Here is a 6,301-nt window from a genome sequence, read left to right as displayed (position 1 = left end):
GTAACCCCTCTATGTCCTCCGGTAGGTAGGCAATGCATTTCTCCGATTATTGTATAGCGAAGGTCCTTTGGCGGATACTTAACTAATCCGTTGCATATAATTATTTTAGTTGGTGAATTTGCGAAAGCTAGTTGTAACGCAGTTTTAATATTGCTTCATGATACATTATTGACATAACCCGTTTTTGCAATACTAAGTATTTCTAAATCTAGTTTTTCAGTGGCAATTCGTAAATCTTTTATTACCGCGGAAATCTAGGTGAAGGTCATAGTCGGGCCCTCACATCGTCCCTCGTTAATAGACAGGGCCATAATACTTCTTATTCTTTATGGTTCTGACTTTACCTAAGACCTAAGACCTAAGATTCTGCCTAAGACAAGATCTCCTAAACGAGGGATCTCATTTCTTTCAAATAGTTTTTGTGATCCTGAATTTAAAGGTTTTCCATCAGTGTCAACAAAGTATGCAACGTTATCTTTTCGCAAGGATAATAATTCGCGAGAGTCAAGAACATTGTTTTTTATTATTTAATTATTAATAATAATAGGTGTTGTGTGTTTTTTCTTTTAGTCTCCGATTCTCATTCTCGCCTATGAAATCTTCGTCTTCATCTTCTTCTTCCTCTTGATTTTCCTTTGGATCATTATCCTCTGTATCACTTTCTTTATATGAATTGTTTCCATCTTCCATTCCGTCCTCCTGTAATTGAGAATCGTGAGATGATGCTTCCTGATTCGTTTTCCAGTTTTTTCACTATTTGACTCCGAGTTTGCATTCTATTATGTTGAGGAGAGTCGTGAGTTGCGGTTCTTCCTATAGTTTGTGATCTCGGTAACTCCTCTATTTCCCTTGATGTGATAGACGTTGGATCCATATCCTCTTCAGGTTGGTTATCATCAGGTAATAAATCTTCGAACTGTTCATCATTTGATAAGTACAATTTAAAATCCTCGCTTTCTCCTTCCTCTTCGTCTAATTCTTCCAGCATTATGGAAATTGTCTCCGCATCTTCAGGGTTATTAGGATTCAAAGTCATTTTACGCTTAATTATATTACAATGTTCTTCCTTGAAGTCTGCTGGATTTCTGGATAGAACGTCGGCATTTACATTAATTTTACCTGCTTTGTACACTACATCGTAGTTGTATTCAGCTAATTTCAGCCTCCACCTGAGTATTCTCATGTTTGCATCCTGTGCATTTTTAAACCAGAGCAAAGGTTTATGGTCAGTCACTAATGTAAACTTCCGCCCGTACAAATACGGCCTAAAGTGTTTGACGCAATATATTATGGCTAAAGCTTCTTTTTCGTAAGTATCGTAATTTATTTCGTTGTCAGTTAAAGTTCGCGAAGCGTATTGGCCTGTCTTTATTTATCTCGCCTTGTGATAAAATGTCTCCTATGGCGATTCCGGAAGCATCAGTGGTTAGAATGAAAGGTTTGGAAAAGTCTGGGTATTGTAGTACAGGTTCTTCGCATAATCTGTCTTTTACTGCTTTAAAGGACTCTTCTTGATCAGACGTCCATTCGAAACGGGTATCATTTTTCAACAAATTGGTTAAAGGTTTTGCCAATTTTGAAAAATCAGGTATAAATCTCCGATAATAACCTGCTAATCCAAGAAACTGTTTAATATTTTTCGATGTTTTAGGTCTTGGAAATTGCTTTACGGCTTCTAATTTTTTGGATCGGGTTTAACTCCATCTTTACTTATCACATGTCCCAAATAGGTCACTACTGTTTTTAAAAATTCGCATTTGTCAGGTTGTAGTTTTAAATTAGCATTGCGTAATCGCTCTATTAGCAAATTGTATTTTCTTTTGTGTTCTTCTAGGGAGCGTAAATGACAATGTCATCCATATAAACAAATAATTCTTCGCCTTGTAATCCTGATAATACTAAATCCATTAGTTGTTGGAAAGTAGCGGATGCGTTTTTTAATCCGAAAGGCATCCGATCGAATTCGTAATGCCCAAAAGGAATGGTAAATGCGGTTTTGTGACTGTCTGCAGGATCCATTTTTATTTGGTGGTATCCCGAGGCTAAATCACAGACGGAAAAGTATCGTGCTCCGCCTAATTGGTCTAAAATGTCAACAATATTAGGTAATGGATATGCGTCTCCCACGGTTTTTTCGTTCAAGGCTCGGAAATCTAAGATCATCCTCCATTGTTTGTTTCCTTTTGAGTCTTCCTTTTTGGAAACTATCCATATAGGCATATTGTAAGGAGACTGAGAAGGTTTCACGATCCCTCCTTCTAACAGTTCTTCTACTTGCCTATTTATTTCTTCTTTATGAATTTGCGGAAATCTATATTGTCGCATATTTATAGGTCGACTATCTGTAGTCGGGATTTGGTGTTGTAATACATTAGTTGCTGTTAGCTTTTCTCCAGGAATATGGAATCTATCTTGACTGTTTAGCTTCTTCCGATACTGCTAAACATTTGTACAAAATATTGGTCGTAGAATTCTCTTGAGGTTTCTTTTTTATTTCTTTATATTTTGAATTGCGCTTTCGCATAAATTTGTCTACAATTTCTTGAGATTGGATTTGTGTAGACTTAAAAGTATTAAGAGATGGTTTGTTTCTTTTAGAATTGCGGACATTTATATAAGCGTTGCATGATTTTATCTTTTTTAAAAGTTCATCAATACTAATATGAGTATGATCAGAATCATTTTTCATGGGTATTCCAACCCTCGCTAACTTAAATTTTTCAAAGAAATTAAGGAGCTCTTTTCTTTTGACTCCTTTGAATTGAAATGATTCATATTGCATAGTGAGATTTGATTATTCCCCTTTTTGCAATCGACGCGGATGGAATCTAACAGGGAAGTTTGGAAACTTTCCTCTGTAATTCTCGAATTAATTGGATTTTCAGGAGAGGTTTGGTAATTTCCCCCTCCAAGGATTTTGGAATTTATTGGATTTTCAGGAGGGGTTTAGTAATTTCCCCCTCCAAGGATTTTGGGATTTATTGGATTTTCAGGAGAGGTTTGGTAATTTCCCCCTCCAAGGATTTTCGAATTAATTGGATCTTCAGGAGAGGTTTGGTAAATTCCCTCTCCAAGCATTTTGGAGTAATGGATTTCGGGAGAGGTCTGAAATCCTAAATTCGAATTTTTTTTGGGTTTTTATTTTCTCCCATTACTGTATTTTCATTGTCTTCTTTAAATTTAATTTTGTTCTGTTTTCGGACACTATTTGTTACCGTCATTATTTCATTTAATTTTATATTTTCCCTTTTTTCTTGTTCTTCGTTATTCATAGTGTCTATATTCTCATTGAGTCTCGGTTTCGTCTCTATTACTACTTGGATATGCGTCATTATCAAAATGTATAGGATTATTTAGTTTACTTGGATTTTTCTCTCGATTATATTGAATGTCAGTACTGTATTTGTCATCGAACAATTCGTTTAAGGGTTTAAGACGCAAAGTTGGTACTTGCACTTCTACTTCCTCATCTAGCGTGCTTATAACGTTTAAATATGCTTTTCCTGAAATATTCTCTACTATAGTATCTTCTAAGTAGATCCCGTGAGTTATTTTTATTCTTGGTATATATTCAATCTTTATTTCAGGATTTCCTATTCTTACGTAAAACAATGATTCTGATCGCGGAGTGGCGATAATAGTTTCTGGGGAAAAGAAGGGCACATTAACTCCTGAGATATCTAAGTACCCCTTCTCGTAGTCTATTTTCGAAGAAGTCTGTTTGAAAAAGTCGTTTCCCAGAATTCCCGACTGTGAAATAGGAAAGTCATTTGATACAATGTGAAAAGTCTTTCTCAAAGAGGGGTAAGGTTATCTCCCCAAGAGTGTAGACAGAGTATTCGTTTATCCTGTTTAATTTTAAGATATTATCGTAATTGACAATGTTGCCTTTAGGCATATGACTTTCTTTAATTATATTTGGTCCTGAACCTGTGTTTAACATAAAAGTAATGTGCGGTGTTGATTTACAAAAATTTACTTGAACGGTAGGCACACGACTATGTTTGTCGAGAGTCACCGTTACGGGTTGTATAATATTTCTAAAGTGTTCTACTGGACCTTTTTGGAGGTCGATGGGTGTGAGATCCGCTCGGACCCCTGTAGCACACCCGGCTTCGAGGGCCCGTCGGAGTTTCCCTGTTCAATTGCTTTTCTTCGGTGATTACTTGCGATACGTAATTCGCAACTTTCAAGAAGATATTTTTGCTCTTTACAGTAACGACAAAATAGTGAATTTGAAGCTACTGCATTATGCCCTATCTTAGATCGACAGTCCTTAGCTACATATCCAAAATTGCTGCATATTTGGCAAACAGTTTTTATCTTATTTTCTGAATTACGTTCCTCATTCTGTTTCTTCCAACAATTATTAGCCGAGTGATCTGATTTATCGCACTACTGACAAATTACGGAAGTTGTATAGTATTTTGATTATGATTATTACTCAATCGACAATTTTTGGCAATGTGGCCAGATTTAGAGCACAATTGACAAGTAATGTTATTTCCCTGTAAAATATTAACTGGTAGTCGAGTTTGGGGATTGCGAAACCGACATTTGTCAGCACTATACCCTCGTTTTTTGCAAATTTGACATATTAAAATCTCCATTCCAAAATTCGTTAATTTTCTACAATTTGAGGCTAAATGTCCTTTCTTAACCCCGGATCTACAATAAGCGTTTTAAGCCTTTATCCTTCTGCTCTAAGCCCTAAGTGTGACGTAGTTTCCGGCCTGAAATGTTTTTCGCACTGTCCTAAGCTGTAATCTCTAAGCTCTAAGCGAGCTGGCCAGATCCTAGCTCTTAAAACTTAATACTGTAAGACTGCCTTATGATAACAGTCAATTTCCAAGTCGCATCCGTTAGAATTAACGACTTCAAAACGCTTGAGCCAAAGGGACAAATTTGTGGGATAGTAATAATAATAGGGAAGGAGAGAAGATAATTCAAATGACTGTCAGGCCTAAACTTCTTCTTTCACTCAACAGAAGTAACCTTTATTTTAACACAAAAGATTAGACTTGAATCTAAACGTACAAAAGCGACGGTGAGCTTAAGGGTAATATCGAACGATATTCAAAACTCGCGTGACTGCGACAAACCGTCGTCGGCGCCGTCCGTGCTCCGGTTTTTGACAGTTCGGCTCCGGCCCGAGGCGCCGCACAGAGCGATTACAAGTACTACTATCCATACGTTTGATAGCTGTAGTAACGGTCGCGATAAATAGATGTCTCGTATGTTCACATCGACGGACGAATATTATAATGCTTGATTATCGAAATATCTTACAATACTTAAAACTTTCAACCAATATAACCTTTTTTTCAATCAATGAAAGAAAAGTGTAGCGGAAAGCCAAGTATACTTCTCATTTTTTATACTTTGTCACAATGTCGGATATTGACGAAAATGATAATATTGATATTGATGACGAGGTTTTAATTGCAATTGTGCAACAAAATCCTTGTTTGTATGCAAAAAGTGACGCAAATTATAAAGATTATAAAGTGAAAGAAATGAAGTGGGAAACGATTGCTGAGTCTCTGAATTGCACAGGTATAAGTTAAAATATTTTATTTCTCTTGCACGAAGAAAATACAAAACCGTCAAATATAGCTGTCTAAATATTTCTGTTTTGTAGCCAATGAAGCTAAAAAGCGTTGGGATTCCTTAAGGAGTGAAATTTAGCAGAAAGTTGCGACAGCAGAAAATACAGCCATCGGATTCTGGTGTAATGCCAGAATGGCCCTTTATGTCATGCATGTCATTTCTAAAATCTCATATTCAAAACAGAAAGTACGTATATATTTAGGTAATTGTTTTCCTAATATATATTGCGATCGCACTCACGAGCGTGGTGCCACTTCGTCGCGCGTTCGCGAGTATTGCTCTGCCTCTCCTTCGCCAGATACCTTCGCGACAACAAAACTCAACGCCACAACGGCTCTCTCAAATCTTACATACTCTAAATTTCACGTCAATAATTGGGCGCCAGGCACGAGAGAGCGTGCCACTCTTTCTGAGATCTTTTCGGTACGTTCTCACTCTAAAATACGGAGATGTAGAGACTCACGAATGCGGACGACTCTGATAACCGACTGCTCAGTCACGATAATGGCAGAGGGGGTGGTTCGTGGTCGGGAACGGAGGATTTTTGGAGAACGAGCAAGGCGAGAAACAGTAAAATAGACAGAATTCATAACAGTAAGATAGTAACAAGTGTATTCTTCACGCCGATCATACAGTTTCCGATGTACAGGCAGACGGAGTGATTCTGCGATATGCAAACGCGCTGGTTTCC

At 37.1% G+C, this 6,301-nt stretch overlaps 1 long non-coding RNA gene across 1 annotated transcript in view; it reads left to right on the top strand.

Annotated features, from left to right (window-relative positions):
- The first annotated feature begins 5,327 nt into the window (after nucleotides 1–5,327).
- The window catches only part of LOC108726919 (uncharacterized), a 2,659-nt gene continuing 1,685 nt past the window's right edge, over nucleotides 5,328–6,301 (top strand). The window contains exons 1-2 of the long non-coding RNA XR_001936823.1: nucleotides 5,328–5,556; nucleotides 5,642–5,796. This is a non-coding gene — a long non-coding RNA (uncharacterized lncRNA). The remainder of the gene's footprint in view (nucleotides 5,557–5,641; nucleotides 5,797–6,301) is intronic.

This window comes from Mycetomoellerius zeteki, unplaced genomic scaffold (assembly GCF_001594055.1).
Source record: "Mycetomoellerius zeteki isolate Tzet28-1 unplaced genomic scaffold, Tzet1.0 scaffold452, whole genome shotgun sequence".
In the NCBI taxonomy this organism is placed as follows: domain Eukaryota; kingdom Metazoa; phylum Arthropoda; class Insecta; order Hymenoptera; family Formicidae; genus Mycetomoellerius; species Mycetomoellerius zeteki.
Note: the sequence above shows the minus strand (reverse complement) of the source record. Positions and strands in the feature narration are given on the sequence as shown.